Raw genomic sequence first — 18,503 nt, forward strand, 5'->3', positions numbered from 1 at the left:
GCAAAGGCGAGGAGACTGGTGATTCCAGTTAAACAGGGTTTATTTTTGTTGAGATAGGTCTGAGTTCTTTCCACGGTACATCTCTATGGGCATTTGATATTGTTCAGACAGCTCTGTTATAGGATTTCGATGCCTTTAGTGGCTCAATCAATCATCTGCAGTAAGGTTCAGGTTGTTTTCATGCTGTAATGTGCTGATGAAGATGGCAGTTAGCTCTTTCATTATAAGAATGGAGGGAGTGCAGCAGGGGAAACACAAATGCTCTTTCTGATTTAAATTGCCTGCATACAATTAGATCTGAAAATAATAGTTTGAAAGATGGAATAAGATAGAAGCCTCAGTTTTGCCCATATGCCAGGCCTTATTTATTTTTTATTATTCCATTTATGCGAAATTTAAATCGAAGGACATGCAACTTGGTCCAAAAGACATCTAACAAATAGTGACTTCTCTGGAGAGTGGATTCAGAGCAGTTAAAACAGGCTCACATAAGGAAGGAGAGTGCCGTGGTTATTGTGGTCAAATTTCATGTCCAAGTTCAGAATAATTTTCCAAAGCAAGAGGATTCTGGTGATGCCAGGACATTGGGCAAGGACTCCAACAGAAGTGGCACACGGTGTTTTTTTTGCCATCCTGACAAGGAAAAATGCCAGAGATTTAGTTGGTCCTATGGGCTCTTCACAGGATGCCTGAATTTCCCTTTGCGATTGTATTTCACCAGAATTCAATCAGTTGATTTTTTTGTATGGTATTTCCCCACCCTCCTCAGAAAGAGTGAGATGTACCTTACAATGTACTAAAATATCCTTTAATCCATGCCATGTGGCAGCTTATTGCTATTTAAGTAAAATAAATAATTCTTAAATATGCATACACTTTTTGTATAGACATGTATTTGAATTACCAACTGTTTGTTGTGTTTTTGTTAATTTGCAGCAAACCAGTATGTTCGATGGTTATATTCCTCCTATGAACAAGCCTATTATTTCACTTCTAGTACATGCTAATTCTCCTAAGACTAGAGTCTTCAATTCATTTCCTTGGAGATAGGGTAAGAAAATCCCAAATTTATCAGGATCTGACTACTGTTCACCTTGGTAAATTTTAGTTATAATTTGTTTCCCCCACCAAAGGATATTTTGTTTAAGCAAAAAAAAGCACATACAACCTTCCTTTCTAATTCTCTAAATCACGTTTTAAATACAATCCCTCCTCTTGCCCCAGCTTTGGAGAGACTAGTTTTCTTCTTTCTCAGTTTTCTCTGTTTTCATTCTTTAAATGTGCCTGGATAACAGTGATTTTTAACTTTATCTTACAGCTATTGAATGAAGACCCTGACCTGTTAGTCCTAATAAAAGAGTTATGAACCATGCCTTGCTAAAATGACTCCACTCCCCCCATCTCTCCCTTCACCCTGATAAATTCCCTTGGTGGGTGATAAAATACTGGATTGAAGTGGACACATTTGGTCTCTGTTAAAGCTATTTACGGTGATTTCTCTGCCACAAGCATTATACTTAGGGCAACCAGATGCTCCTCTTTCAGGGTCCATCTCGTAACATATTCTCTCAGTATTCCAAGAACTCCTTTGGGTCCAGCAAATTATCCCCTCTCTGCAAGTGCAGTTACATAACATAGCTCCATCCAGAGAAGCTGTATATAGGGAGGAAAAATAGCACAATAGGAAAGCCACCTTTAATTTTTTAAAAAAATCATTCTACTAAATGTCATTTGCTTTCTCTTTGTCCATATTCTTAGCTTCCTATAGTGAGGGACATTAGAGATGGGCTGGCAGTTGTCCAGAGGACATGGATGAGTTTTATTCTTTGCTCTTTTGTTTCTGAAAGGATACAAACTGGATGAGACATTTTAAGGCTCAGGTAAACAGACATCCATGTCAGAGTTTATTGTGAGACCCAGTATTTTTGGTTTTTCTAATAAATATATTGCACTTTTCTCATTTATCTTCTTGACGATTATTATATCAATTAAAGAAACAAAATCCCCACAGCACCACAGTCATCTCCCTGGGCCTTAGGCCTTAATGCTGCTAGGGCTACATAAATATCTGTTTGAAGAAGACATTCCTTTTTTTTTAATTAAAAAAATTTTTTTAAACATCTTTATTGGAGTATAATTGCTTTACAATGGTGTGTTAGTTTCTGCTGTATAACAAAGTGAATCAGCTATACATATACATATATCCCCATATCCCCTCCCTCTTGCATTTCCCTCCCACCCTCCCTACCCCACCCCTTTAGGTGGTCACAAAGCACCAAGCTGATCTCCCTGTGCTATGCGGCTACTTCCCATTAGCTATCTATTTTACATTTGGTAGTGTATATATGTCCATGCCACTCTCTCACTTCGTCCCAGCTTACCCTTCCCCCTCCCCGTGTCCTCAAGTCCATTTTCTGTGTCTGCGTCTTTATTCCTGGAAGAAGGCATTCTTGAAGATCTGTGTCTTTTATTTACATTTATGGAAGATCTAGTTGATCTACTCTAGGTTACAGTTTGTCAGTTGGATGTTTGGTGTTGTATCATCTCCTTTAAGTTTCAGCACCACTCTCCAAGGCCTACCTTTTTTTTTTTTCTGAGACTAACATTAAGAATAATAGCACTAATAGTATTGTTAAAACTGCAGTTTGCTTTACTTATTACAGCATAGATGAGTGCTTCTCTGTAAGTTCCCAGGAATGTGGAGAAGTTTGTCTTTATTCCTCCAGGTGAGTTGCCTGGGAGCCCAAAAAGGGCAGGAAGGCTGAGGTAGACCAGAACCTTCTCCTTTTCAGCCTCGCCAGACACTGTTTCCTCAGTTCCACAAGCAAATGGCACAGTTACCAGGTCTAGAAAACAACATCCCCAGAAGAGACTATCAGATTTCATGGAGACTATCAGATTTCATTTTCTTCTGCTGTTTCCAGAAAATAATTTCCTTTTAGGTGTGGCAGGGAAACGGATACTCAGAATTACATGGCAACTTTCTTCTCAGGAGCTGTGAAAAGTTGTCTGTAGAAATAGATTTAAAAGACAGTGTGTATTTCTTCAGGGGAGAAATCAGTGTGAAAACTGGATGATGCTATATCCTATATGGAGTCTCTAACACAATGCCTGGCAAAAAAGTAGGCATTCAAATATTTGCTGAATCAAAATTTCTGTATTAAAAATATCTATGAACTGGAAAAACAAAAATAGCATTTTAAATATTAAGTATCAATAGTGGTTGTTGTGGGAAGAAGACAAAATGACTAATGTGGATGCATGCACATACACTCAGCATGTTTATATACAGCTTGTGAAGACTTAACATTCATTCCTCTTATGCCCCGACTGGATGAAATTCCTTTGTTATAGATCTTGATCTTGACTGTTTCCATTGCTTACTTTGGAACTGGCTCTCAGGACCTAAGTTTCCTGTATGTAAACATGCCGTATTTAAAAACTGTTTTGGAAGCCCTGATGTAATCTTTTGAAATACAATTTGCTGAAGTGAAGTCTGCTTTTGGAAAAAAAAAAAAATCCTCTTTGGGAAATAGGATTGTCTTTGTGCAGTTGAGGCATAATTCAAACAAGGTTGTTATATCATTCAAATTAAATTTGGAAAAATAGAGAACAGTCCAAAATTCTGATATGATAGAAAGATAACTACCAAGTTTGGTGAGATCTTACTCTCAGAAAATTAGCTTCAATTTGATTCAATTTTACTTAATTCAACTCACTGAACATTTAATTTGTGCAGACATTGTGCTAAGTGCTAGAAATACAAAGATGATTTAGATGCAATTTGTACCCTCTAGGAACTCACAGACTGGTGGGGAAGATAAATGATTCCATTAGAATCTAACCTCCTTGAGAGCAGAACTTTGTTTTGTTCACTCTTTCATCCCTAATGTCTAGAATAGTTTTTGGCACATAGTAGGTGTTTTAGTTTGCTCAGGCTGCTATAACAAAATACCATAGACTGGGTGGCTTAAACAACAGAAATTGATTTCTCATACTTCTGGAGGCTGAAAAGTACAAGATTAAGTTGTCCGCAGATCCAGAGTCTGGTGAGGAATTACTCCCCAGCTTGCAGACAGCTGCCTTCTCCCTGTGTACTCACATGGCGTTTCCTTGGTGTGTGCTCATGGAGAGAGAGAAGGCTGTTACATCTCTTCCTCTTCTTATAAGGGCACTAATATCATCATGGGGGCTCCACCCTCATGACATAGTTTAAACCTAATTACCTCTCAAAGGTCCCCCCTCCAAATACCATCACATTAGGGTTTAGGATTTCAACTTGTGAGTTTAGGGGAGGACACAAACATTCAATCCATAACAGTAGGTGCTTAATTAATAACTTCTGAATAAGAAAAAGAGGGATGGATTATTATTTTGGAAGAAGATTCTGATTATCATGTACTTGCATGACCAATGTTCACTAGTAGGAAAATTGAGCATGCTCCTACCCAATCCCTGTTATCATCTATACAGGATCACAAAAATTGCCACCCTTTTCAAATTCTGGATTATAACCTGGTATATTTGGATGTAAACTTCACATCACCCACTGTTGTCTCAGGGCTATCTTCCTGCATAGGACAAAGCATAACTTAATAATTTCTTTAAGACAGCTAAGTCCAAGGGAAGCATCCTGCAAGCACTTTTTTTCCCCTTTTAGTTTATCTCAGAATATTTTTTAAAATAGATCTTTAAAGGAGTGTAATTGCTTTATAGTACTGTGTTAGTTTCTGTTGCACAAAAAACCGAATCAGCTGTATGCATACACAAGTCTCCATATCCCCTCCCTCTTGAGCCTCCCTCCCATCCTCCCTATCCCACCCCTCTAGGTCATCGCAAAGCACCGAGCCAATCTGCCTGTGCTATGCTGCTGCTTCCTACAAGCCAAATATTTTATATTCGGTAGTGTATATATGTTGGTGCTACTCTCACTTTGCCCCCAGCTTTGCCCTCCCACCCTATGTCATCAAGTCCATTCTCTATGTCTGCCTCTTTATTCCTGCCCTGCAACTAGGTTCATCAGTACAATTTTTTTTCTTTTTTTTAGATTCCATATATATGCATTAGCATATGGTATTTGTTCTTTTCTTTCTGACTTACTTCACTCTGTATGACAGACTCTAGGTCCATCAGGCTCACTACAAGTAACTCAATTTTGTTTCTTTTTATGGCTGAGTAATATTCCATTGTATATATGTACCACATCTTCTTTATCCATTCATCTGTCAATGGACATTTAGGTTGGTTCCATGCTATTGTAAATAGTGCTGCAATGGACATTGTTGTACATGTCTCTTTTTGAATTATGGTTTTCTTAACAAAGACCTAAAAGAACTAAAGAATAAACAAACAGGGTATATGCCCAGTAGTGGGATTGCTGGGTCATATGGTAGTTCTATTTTTAGTTTTTTAAGGAACCTCCATACTGTTTTCCATAGTAGTTGTATCAATTTACATTCCGACCAACAGTGCAGGAGGGTTCCATTTTTCTCACACCCTTCCTAGCATTTATTGTTTCTAGCTTTTTTGATAATGGCCATTCAGACTGGTGTGAGGTGATACCTCATGTAGTTTTGATTTGCATTTCTCTAATAATTAGTGATGTTGAGCATATTTTCATGTGCCTCTTGGTCATCTGTATGTCTTCCTTGGTGAAATGTCTATTTAGGTCTTCTGCCCATTTTTTTAACCGGATTGTTTGTTTTTTTGATATTGAGCTCCATGAACTGTTTGTATATTTTGGAGATTGATCCTTTGTCCATTGTTTCATTTGCAAATATCTTCTCCCATTCTGAGGGTTGTCTTTTCATCTTGTTTATGGTCTCCTTTGCTGTGCAAAAGCTTTTAAGTTTCATTAGGTCCCATTTGTTTATTTTTGTTTTTATTTCCGTTACTCTAGGAGGTGGCTCAAAAAAGATCTTGCTGTGGTTTATGTCAAAGAGTGTTTTTCCTATGTTTTTCTCTAAGAGTTTTATAGTGTCAGGTCTTACATTTAAGTCTTTAATCCATTCGGAGTTTATTTTTGTGTATGGTGTTAGGTAGTGCTCTACTTTCATTCTTTTACATATAGCTGTCCAGTTTTCCCAGCACCACTTATTGAAGAGGCTGTCTTTTCTCCATTGTATGTTCTTGCCTCCTTTGTCATAAATTAGACACCCACATGTGCGTGGGTTTATCTCTGGGCATTCTATCCTGTACCATTGATCTCTATTTTTGTTTTTGTGCCAGTACCGTACTGTCTTGATTACTGTAGCTTTGTGGTATAGTTTGAAATCGGGGAGCCTGATTCCTCCAATTCCGTTTTTCTTTCTCAAGATTGCTTTGGCTGTTTGGGGTCTTTTGTGTTCCAATCCGAATTGTAAGATTTTTTTTTTCTAATTCTGTGAAGAATGCCATTGGTAGTTTGAAAGGGATTGCATTGAATCTGTAGATTGCTTTGGGTAGTATAGTCATTTTCACAACATTGATTCTTCCTATCCAATAACATGGTATATTTCTCCATCTGTTTATGTCATCTTTGATTTCTTTAATCAGTGTTTTACAGTTTTCTGAGTACAGGTCTTTCGCCTCCTTAGGCAGGTTTATACCTAGGTATTTTATTCTTTTTGCTGCAATAGTAAATGGGAGTGTTTCCTTAATTTCTCTTTCTTATTTTTCATTGGTGGTGTATTGGAATGCCAGAGATTCCTGTGCATTAACTTTGTATCCTACAACCTTACCAAATTCATTGTTTAGTTCTAGTAGTTTTCTAGTGGCATCTTTAGGATTTTCTATGTATAGTATCATGTCATCAGCAAACAGTGGCAGTTTTACTTCTTCTTTTCCAGTCTTTATTCCTTTTTTGTCTTTTTCTTCTCTGATTGCTGTGGCTAGGACTTCCAAATCTATGTTGAATAACAGTGGTGAGAGTGGACATTCTTGTCTTGTTCCTGATCTTAGTGGAAATGCTTTTAGTTTTTCACTATTGAGTATGATGCTTGCTGTGGTTTTGTCATATATGGCCTTTATTATGTTGAGGTAGGTTCCCTCTATGCCTATTTTCTGGAGAGTTTTTTTAATCATAAATGGGTGTTGAATTTTGTCAAAAGCTTTTTCTGCATCTATTGAGGTGATCATATGGTTTTTATTTCTTAATTTGTTAATATGGTGTATCACATTGATTTATTTGCATCTGTTGAAGAATCCTTGGTTCCCTGGGATAAATCCCAATTGATCATGGTGTATAATCCTTATAATGTGCTCTTGGATTCTGTTTGCTGGTATTTTTGTTCAGGATTTTTGCATCTATGTTCATCATTGATATTGGTCTATAATTTTCCTTTTTTGTGATATCTTTTTCTGGTTTTCGTATCAGGGTGATGGTGGCTTTGTAGAATGAATTTGGGAGTGTTTCTCCCTCTGCAGTTTTTTGGAAGAGTTTGAGAAGCATCGGTGTTAACTCTTCTCTAAATGTTTGATAGAATTCGCCTGTGAAGCCATCTGGTCCTGGACTTTTGTTTGTTGGAAGAATTTTAATTACAGTTTCAATTTCATTACCTGTGATAGGTCTGTTTGTATTTTCTAATTCTTTCTGGTTCAGTCTAGGAAAATTGTACCTTTCTAAGAATTTGTCCATTTCTTCATGGTTATCCATTTTATTGGCATATAGTTGTTTGTAGTAGTCACTTATAATCCTTTGTACTTCTGCAGTGTCAGTTATGATTTCTCATTTTTCATTTCTAATTTTATTGATTTGCTTCCTTTCCCTTTTTTTCTTGATGAGTCTGGCTAAGGACTTATCAATTTTGTTTATCTTCTCAAAGAACCAGCTTTCAGTTTTATTGATCTTTGCTATTGTTTTCTTCATTTCCATTTCATTTATTTCTGCTCTGATCTTTATGATTTCTTTCCTTCTACTGACTTTGGGTTTTCTTTGTTCTTCTTTCTCTAGTTATTTTAAGTGTAGAGTTAGATTGTTTATTTGAGGTTTTTCTGTTTCTTGAGGTGAGAGTGAATTGCTATAAACTGTCCTCTTAGAACTGCTTTTGCTGCATCCCATAGGTTTTGGGTCATCCTGTTTTCGTTGTCATTTGTTTCTATGTATTTTTGTTGTTGTTGTTGTTGTTGTACGCGAGCCTCTCACTGCTCTGGCCTCTCCTGTTGCGGAGCACAGGCTCCGGACGCACAGGCTCAGCGGCCATGGCTCACAGGCCCAGCCACTCCGTGGCATGTGGAATCTTCCCGGACTGGGGCACGAACCCGTGTCCCCTGCATCGGCAGGTGGACTCTCAAACACTGCGCCACCAGGGAAGCCCTCTATGTATTTTTTTATTTCTTTGATTTCGTCAGTGATCTCTTGGTTATTTAGTAGCACACTGTTTAGCCTCCATGTATTTGTGTTTTTTTACAGTTTTTTTTCCTGTAATTTATTTCCAGATTCATAGCATTGTGGTCAGAAAAGATGCCTGATGCAATTTCAATTTTCTTAAATTTTCCGAGGCTTGATTTTTGACCCAAGATGTGATCTATCCTGGAGAATCTTCTGTGTGTACTTGAGAAGAAAGTCTATTCTGCCACTTTTGGGTGGAATGTTTTATAAATATCAATTAGATCTATCTGGTCTATTGTGTCATTTAAAGCTTGTGTTTTCTTATTTATTTTCTGTTTGGATGATCTGTCCATTGGTATAAGTGGGGTGTTAAAGTCCCCACTATTATTGTGTTACTGTCGATTTCTCCTTTCATGGTTGTTAGCATTTGCCTTATGTATGCTCCTATGTTTGCTCCTATGTTGGGTGCATAAACATTTATAATTGTTATATTTTCTTGGATTGATCCTTTGATCATTATGTAGTGTCCCTGCTTGTCTCTTGTAACAGTCTTTATTTTAAAGTCTATTTTATCTGATACAAGTATTGCTACTCCAGCTTTCTTTTGATTTCCACTTGCATGGAATATCTTTTTCCATCCCTTCACTTTCAGTCTGTATGTGTCCCTAGGTCTGAAGTGGGTCTCTTATAGACAGCATATATATGGGTCTTGTTTTTGTATCCATTCGGCCAGCCTGTGTCTTTTGGTTGGGGCATTTAATCCATTTACATTCAAGGTTATTTTCAATATGTGTGTTCCTGTTACCATTTTCTTAATTGTTTTGGGTTTGTTTTTGTGAGGCTTTTTCTTCTCTTGTGTTTCTCGCTTAAAGGAGTTTGTTTAGCATTTGTTGTAAAGCTGGTTTGGCGGTGCTGAATTCTCTTAGCTTTTGCTTGTCTGTAAAGCTTTTGACTTCTCCATTGAATCTGAATGAGATCCTTGCTGGGTGGAGTAATCTTGGTTGTAGGTTTTTCTCTTTCATCACTTTAAGTATATCCTGCCACTCCCTTCTGGCCTGCAGAGTTTCAGCTGATAACGTTATGGGGATTCCTTTGTATGTCACTTTTTTTTTTTCCCTTGTTGCTTTTAATATTTTTTCTTTGAATTTAATTTTTGTTAGTTTGATTAATATGTGTCTTGGTATGTTTTTCCTAGGGTTTATCCTGTATGGGACTCTCTGTGCTTCCTGGACTTGGGTGACTATTTCCTTTCCCATGTTAGGGAAGTTTTCAACTATAATCTCTTCAAATATTTTCTCAGACCCTTTCTTTTTCTCTTCTTCTTCTGGGACCCCTGTAATTCAAATGTTGGTGTGTTTAGTGTTGTCCCAGAGGTCTCTGAGATTGTCTTCAATTCTTTTCATCTTTTTTTTCTTTATTCTGCTCCTCGGCAGTTATTTCAACCATTTTGTCTACCAGCTCACTTATTCCTTCTTCTGCCTCAGTTATTCTGTTATTGATTCCTTCTTGCGTAGTTTTCATTTCAGTTGTTGTGTTGTTTATCTCTGTTTGTTTATTCTTTAGTTCTTTTAGGTCCTTGTTAAACATGTCTTGTATTTTTCTCAATCCATGCTTCCATTCTGTTTCTGAGATTCTGGCTCATCTTTACTTTCTTTACTCTGAATTCTTTTTCAGGTAGATTGCCTATTTCCTCTTCATTTATTTGGTTTTGTAGGTTCTACCTTGCTCCTTCATCTGTGACATATATTTTTGCCAGCTCATTTTTTTTTTTTTTATAAGTGTTATTGTGTTCCTGTTTTACTGGTTGTTTGGCCTGAGACTTCCAAAGCTGGAGTTTATAGGCTATTGGGTAGAGCTGTGTCTTGGTGCTGAGATGAGGACCTCCGTGAGACCTCACTGATGAATATTCCCTGGTGTCTGAGGTTCTCTGTTTGGAAACTCTAGATCACAGCATCCTGGAATAGGCAACAGAGAATCAAGCCTGTCCCATAACTGCATCATCCAGAACAGGCAGGTTTGTCTGCCAGGAGAGGAACCACAAAGAGAATTACAATAGCTGGTCTCCTATCTGATGTGACTGGACCCAGAAGCTAGTTATTTAATCAACAAAGTCAGCTAAAAGTGGAAAGTCATAAAAGAGGATGCGTGATAACTCACACAATTTATTTAAATGTACTTTAAAACATGTGCATGCATATTCATTATTCAGTATTTTGATATGGGGTCAGGGCATTCGTTAAGTACTGTTCTGCTGATTGGAATACCTGTTTTTCTCTCTTACATAAACGTTGTCCATAATGCATCTTCCATGATTCCCGGTGTCAGTGTCTTTAAATTAGACTGAGAACTTCAGTATAGTTGGAAAGAATTCTGAGAACAAAATCTTTCTATACCTATATGATTTTCTGTAGTTTTATGGTTATAAACCTCCTAAATCCTCACCAGTTTGCCTCTATTGAATCCTTTCAAAATAATAAATTCTTTTTAGATGAGTATTTTGTTGGTTTTCCCCAATATTTTATTAAATTATTAAATTGCAATAACAAGTACAATTTTCATAAATAGGTTTCAGAAGAGACACAACTGATTTTTTAAAAAAATAGATTTATTTATTTAATTTATTTATTATTTTTGACTACGTTGGGTCTTCGTTGCTGCACGTGGGCTTTCTCTAGTTGCGGTGAGCGGGGCCTACTCTGTTGTGGTGCGTGGGCTTCTCATTGCAGTGGCTTCTCTTGTTGCGGAGCACGGGCTCTAGGCATGTGGGCTTCAGTAGTTGTGGCTTGTGGGCTCTAGAGTGCAGGCTCAGTAGTTGTGGTGCACGGGCTTAGTTGCTCTGTGGCATGTGGGATCTTCCCAGACTAGGGCTCGAACCCGTGTCCCCTGCATGGGCAGGCGGATTCATAACCACTGTGTCACCAGGGAAGCCCCACAACTGATTCTTGTTAAGAGTACAATTCCATGGTTGGGAGCAAAAATGCACACTGCGGAGTAGCCAGTTAGCTGTGAGTGGGAAAAAGGTTTTGTAGAATTAGCACAAGCTTTGCCTTGAGTGGGCTGAAAGCTGTGTTATTAGCAGTTATCTACATTGTGACAATGAGAAACAACAATCTGGCTTTCTATGGGCAAGGATGAATAGCTCAGCTCATACTTTTAAAGTCGTTTCAAGAAACTGTAAAATACAGCACTTACTTGAGCTAGCTTGCCATCTCAAGAGGTGTTTGTTTGTGCCAAGAGAAACAGAATTGTATCAAAAGTACTTGTTTGGTGTCAGAAAATCCAGATCCAAGTCTCAGCCCCAGCTCTTCTACTCACTAGCTGCGTGAGCTTGGGCTTCACCTGAACCATGTCAGTGTGCCCACATGGGTGTCTGAATGTTGAACCCTGAATCAAGGTTTAGACTCAGCCCACTGGGGTCCAAAATGATCACTACTATGAGAGGAGATTTTGGAGAAAAGCATCAGTTTAAGAAATTTATTGCATTAGTCAGAGCTCTCAGTTGCAAACAATAGAGATTGAGTGATTAATCAGAAAAAGAGTTTATCGAGAGGAGGTGGGGCAAATTATAGAATCCTTGGGAGGGCTATAGTGCCAAGCCAGGGGCAAATCTGCCAGAATCAACATCTCAGACTTTGCATCAGGACTGGTCTTCAGCTGCTACCAAGATACAGATGCAAACATTTGTACCACTTCTGCACTAGGAAATTGCTTTTACCACAACTAGTGCTCACCTCACTGTTGTCAAGGACTCAACCTTGTAGCCACTGAGTGCATATGCATGTGTGTGTGTGTGTGTGTGTGTGTGTGTGTGTGTGTGTGTGTGTGTGTGTGTGTGTGTGTGTGAGGGAGGGAGGGAGAGAGAGAGAGAGAGAGAGAAACGCTCTGTCCTTTCCTGCTCAAGTCCCTAGATCCTAAGTCTAGTCTGGTGTGAGTGGATCTCTTTGGTTGGTTACAAGCTTGAGCCTAGTTATAGATAATGCTAGGAAAGCAAGTACCTAAAATTTTAATCTTCAGATAGAAATGCACCAAACATAGAAAGGGTTTAGATTCTGAGCTGCTGAATGAATACCAAATGTCTGTCTAGGCATAAAACAACCATGTGGAGGCCACCATGAAGTGCAGGAATGCTGAAAGGATATGTGCCTAAGTGAATATAAAGTGTCCAGAAAAGAGAATCAAGAAGACCACTGTCCTCATTTTGGAAGGAGGCAAGTCACTGAACCCTCCAAAGCTTGAGGGAATTCTGTCAAGGTGATAGCTAGAAATTGCAGTTTTATAGCTGTTCTCAAGGTAAAGAGAAGAATTGAGATGAGTGTCCAGTTCTTAATTATCATATTTTAAGGGTGATGAATGAGTGTTTCTCTCTGCCTGCTGGAATGGAAATAGGAATAGGATGTATCCCTAATGGGATAATGGAGCAGTGCTACAGTGCTTTAATTTCCCAATTTTAGTAGGATCTAGGCAGCTGTGATTAACCTGACAGATCAAGGAAGGGGTGGTTTCATGGGATGCAAACAGCTGAGCCAACCTGGCACTCGTCCCTTCTGCATCCTGAGAGCCTCATCAGACAATGGCTTGGCTCCACTTTTGGTGGGGGTTCTCTGTCGGGCTTCCAAGGCGAGGTCCCGGTGATGCTGAACGCTGAAGTCTGGGCCAAGATTCCCCTGGTCGTGGTCCTCTATGTGCCCACGGAGGCTGTTTCTAATCCTGTTTTGGAATGGACTGCAGTAGGGAAGATCTCATTCAGAGATAAGCAGCCAGCAGTTATGGTACCCGAGGTGACCTTTGGATTATTGGCCATTTATATATATGGCAAATATTTGTTGAACACCCACAGTGTTCAAGGTGCAGGGTTAGTCCTGTGGGGGTTAGAGAGAGAAGAGGAAAGCACCACCCTGGCCTCAGGAAGGTGAAAGGAGAGGACTAACATACTGCATGGAACACTGACAGGCAGGGACTCATGTTAGTAAAACAGAAAATCATCTCTGTTTGCATCTTGGACTGTCCTGGACTGTGACAGTCATTCCTCCTCAGGGAGCTGGTGATGTCTGAGTGAGCTGATGAACACTGGACCTGCTTGGCACCAGTTTGTGAGGGTAGATGAGGCTCCCAAACCTCAGCTCAGCCTTCTGGAATTAGCTGCAGCCAAATCCCAAGTCTCTGGGTATGAATGCCGGATCCAGTTGGGACAGCCTGGTTGAGGGGTCTTTTAGTTGCCAGTTTAAGATTAAAATAATACTCTTTATGTTTCAACTTCTGCCAGTCTGACTCCTTTGTGGCTTATTTTGCCTTGTTGGAGCACATGGAGGAATGAGCTCAGGTGGTCAAAAGAATTCTAATGAAGTCAAGTTTCTACTTCAATTGCTTTGTATCTGAGACTCTCCCCTAAAGAGAGGAACTGTTTTCCCTGGGTCATGCCAACTCTTTTATTGTAAGAACAAGAAAACTCATCCTCTGGCTTTCTTTTCTGGAAAACAAAAGCTTTGATGCCATCGGGACTGATTTTAGACACAGGCCTTAGGATGGGGTACAGATCCTTCAACAGGGAAAATTCTTGAGCAAAAATCTGGGGGGCTTTTATGAAAAAGGTCCAGGCACTGCTTGATGCAGAGTATGAGTATAGAGTGCTGTGTGTGATGAAAGTCCCGGCTTCTCCCACATGATGCTGTTTACAAGTACCAGTTAATGCTCCTCTAGTGCTTCTCTGTTGAGCACAGCTCTTTTTGTTTGTTTGTTTGTTTTAAGTGAGTTTAGCTAGACATAAATCAGGATTTTTTTGTTTTTTTTAATCTGGGCCTTGGAAAATGTTAACATCAGTCAACCAATATGAGAGATTTTCTTTTTGTTAACTTTTTATTTTATATTGGAGTATAGCCAATTAACAATGTTGTGATAGTTTCAGGTGCACAGCAAAGCGACTCAGCCATACATATACATGTATCCATTCTCCCCCAGACTCCCTTCCCATCCAGGATGCCACATAACATTGAGAGTTTGAGCACAGTTCTGTGTCCATACATTTGAAACCTATGACAGATTCTGTGAGATTGATTCCATTATCATCCCTCTCATATTCAGATGAAGAGATTAAGGTGCAGAGAGGTTAAGCACTTGCTCAAGGTTCACGCATTAAGCGTATGAGCTGTGCATTTACCCCAGGGCTTGTACCTTGAACCACTGTGCCAGACTGCGTTTGGAGGATAGTTTTTCTTGGGAATAAAGGAGACACAACAATTGGACAGTGAATCTCTGCTGCCATGAGCCAGGAGTGCTGTTCCATCATGACCCAAATGCAGCATCACCTTTTGGATCCTTTATACAGAGATTAGCTGCCCTATGTAGTGGGAGAAGAAATGAATGTAAAAGAAATAAGATCCAGCATGTCCTTCCCCTTCTTTCCTACCCTGGTCATTCTCAGATTAGTCTCTAAGTTCCTTGAGGTCTGGGATGATGTCTTATTCACTTTTGCAACCCTTTATTATCTAGTGCAATGCCTTGGCACACAGTGTGTCATGGGAATACTGAAACTCCCTCCCTGGAGTCCTGCCTACTGTGGAGGGTGAGCCCCTGGGCTGCTATAGAAATATTTGATGGGAAAATGCTTTTATTCATATATATGTTCACAAATCTCTAGCACTTTGGGCATCAGTGGTGACACTGATATTTCATGCTAATGATTTGGTGGAATTTACAGTTCTTACAAAAGAAAAAAATGGTGCTTGCTTGCTTTCTTTATGACCTGGTCTGGTGATTCTGTGCTTAGGTTGAAGATTAGCGGGACTGTTCTGACATCCTGAGAGCTGAGGTCTGTGATGGGGATGCTATATTCAAATACAGCAGTGGAGCATACATTGGTAAATGAGCTCTTCCTTTCGTCTTTCCTAATGGAATGCCAATTTTATGGGAAAAGGGACAGTTATGTATCCAGCTACAATTATCACCTTTCTGAACAACTAGAGTTGGTCATTTTTCATAGTGCCAGCAAATGAAATTTAAATTGGGTTTCATGGCAAGCTTTTCAGTTTCTGATACAGGTACTCTCCTTTCTTCCTTACTTTGTTATTCTTTCTACCTGGAATAATGACATGAGGCTGAGGGTGCAGCATCCATCTTTTTACAGTGAAGCAAGAAGCAGGTGGACAAAATCCAACATGCAAGAGATGGCAGAGTAGGAAGCACAAGTCTGGGTCATTGGCAGCATACTCGAAAAGCTGCAGCAGCAGCCCTGGACTGCTTCAATTCAAATTTCTTATTATGTGAAAAAATAAACCTGAGGTCAAGGCTTCTGTAAATCACGTTTCTTGTTACTTTTAGAGGAATGTAATCCTTGCTGATCCGGGTGGCATCTTCAGACCTTGAAATTAGTAAAATGTTGCAGATTGAAGTAGAAGCTAACAATAATCATTGCTCAATGCATGGAATTAACTGGCCCAAGCAGTACATTTAACAGGTCTGTTGTAAACATGCTTTTTAAATGAGAGAATAGCATGTTTTCAAATGATTTCATCAGGAAGGTTTTAATGTAAAGCACAAGTAGCACACACTAAGTTTTTGAGAATTATAACATGGGCTATAGCTGTCCCATAGTTGACTGATAAAGAATTCCTTATCTATAGAGTAAAAAATTTGTGAATTAACCATTGCTCAGGAGAGGATGGACTTTAGTACTAGATACCAGTACTGGTTATACAGACAGATATATCCATCAGTGGACAAAGCTGATTCATCTAGTTCCTTGACTGTGGGCCTGGGAGCAGTATCACCTGGGAAGTTGTAAAAATGCAAATTCCTGGGTCCTATTACAGACCCACTGATTTGGAAGTGCTGGGGGACGGTGTCCAGCAATCTGTGTTTTAATAAGTCCTCTAGGTGATTCTGATGCAAGCTAAAGGTTGAGAATCCCTGCCTTAGATTAATTTTCATACTTTAGCTTAACTTCCACATATTAGGCTAACTAGGACTGCTCCTTCCCCCCGCACCCATTTCTAGGGTCATGAACATCTTTCTGATTTGTGACTTGTTCGCCTGGTGACCATCTCCTGAGGGAATATCCTGTGACGGTAAATTAAGAAGTTGGCATTCTGCTTTCTAAATCAGTGTCATGTAAGATGTAGTCCTTTTCTCCCAGGAGCCCTAAGAGAAACCTCTAATATCGTGTTTCTAAACCTGAGTTAATCTTTACTAAGAGGAGACTCACTCTGAAGCAACTGACCTCTTTTTATGCATCTTTACTATGACAGGAGCACTCAAAGTCATACTAAAGTTTATGTTTTTTTTAATCTAGAAGGATTTCTCAAAGCTGAAAATAATAATCCACTAATAATCCAGAATGTGAACAATTAGCTAATTGACTAGTGGCTCTAAGTAAACAAGAGGAAAAGCATAGAAAATAGGTCCTTTGGGCTAGCTAAGATGATTTGCTGGTTTAAACACTTTACACAAGTTTAACTCTACAATTAAATTCAACATATACTCAAAAGGGAAAAAGTATTTGGGGGAGCTTTGTTTATATACTTACTTATACTAAAACCTATCAAAATTAACGACCTATTTCTTCCTTCATAAAAAAGTCCTAAAAATGAAATATCCTTTAAAATAAGTCTGATTTGATTTATTTTGGAAGGGAATGTCTTAAATCTTCCCTTCTTCATGACGAAATTATAATTCTTTGTTCCAGAAGATGAAAGCAGGTACATGCAAAAGAGGAATTTGGTGGTAGTACAGCTTCTGTTAGAAAAGAGTAAGTGCCTTAGTGAGACAGATGGTCCATGGAAGTTGGTGAACCTTTTGATTAAGATATTTGACTTTTAGGAATAAAATTTATTTCTGATTTTGTAATAGGAATTTTCTGGGTGTGTATTTATGGGTATTCGTAGGTGTTGTGATGTGTATGGGAATAATATGACTCAGCTAAAAATAGAGAGTAGTGAATACTAATTAATATATATTGAATCCTTATTATAATGTAATCTTCTATAACAGTGTATTTAAGGATCTCTTTAACTGTGGTATATCTACAAATACATTAGTAAACTTTCATTTTACCCTATTTCCTGGAATGTGGAATACTGTTATTTTATTGAGGATTCAAAGTGTTTATGTCAAAGACTGCAGTAGTGTGTGTCATAAATGATGTACTGGCATTCAGTAGGGCCATGGGTGCCCTTACTATTCCCTTCATTAAATATTTTAACTATTACTACTGAGGAAGCACAACCCTGAGTAGTGTAACATAGCAGGGAAAGCATGGCCAAGAAAAGTGAGTGAGGGGGTTTGCTCCAACTTGCCCAGGATCTGGAAATGTTTTCACTATTGGACTCGCCTAGTTAGGACACAACATTTTGAAACTGTGCCGGTAGTGTGGATAATGGAAAGTGGTGTTTGGAGTAGAGAGAAGATGAAAACATTAAGTGGGGAACACGGGTAGAGATAGACTAAAGATTTAATTTAATAAACACTAGAGAAGGGAAGCAGGGATGTTCAGGGTATCAAGATAAACCCAGATGGGCATCACCAGTTGAGATATGACCCGTCTGCTGGGTCAGATGCACCATCTGCATATATTCCTATTCCCAGGTGCCTTCCTTCATTGCTACACCTCCTATTTTATAGACACCTTCTGTCAGTTGGTGATACAAGGTTTTAAATCAAATAATAAAACTACCCAGCTATAAAAGAGTTTATGCCACAGGACCTGGTTCCAGGCAGGTTGACTTTGACGTTCAGGCATAAAGGTACTTCTGAATTTACCTTCTTTTGACCTTAAGAAAATAAATACACAGAGAGGAAAAGGCTAAGGTGGTAATTTACCTGACCTCTGTAGACTTGTGCACCAAAGACACATTGACTGGCTTGCTGACCAAGGCAGCTCTACTAGACATCATCTGCAGAACTGCTCTCTGAGCTGGGCTGAACTCTGCTGGTAGTTCTTCCTCTGGCACCTCTCATGACTTAGAAACCAAAGAATAGTCTAACCTCTTATTTGCCAGGGTTCAATGAAAATACCACAGTTCCCTTTTTATCTTGTATAAAAATCAGTTTTCTGAGTGAAAAATTCAGGTTCACAATACCAAATGTGTTATCCAGCGGTTTTCAAACTGTGATGTGCAGGGCTTCTCAGGGACTGGAGTAGGGAGTAAGGTGAGCCCCAGTTTGGGGACGGGGCTTGCCACTCTTCCCTGTGGAGCAGTTCTGT

This window comes from Delphinus delphis, chromosome 7 (genome assembly GCF_949987515.2).
Source record: "Delphinus delphis chromosome 7, mDelDel1.2, whole genome shotgun sequence".
Taxonomy (NCBI): domain Eukaryota; kingdom Metazoa; phylum Chordata; class Mammalia; order Artiodactyla; family Delphinidae; genus Delphinus; species Delphinus delphis.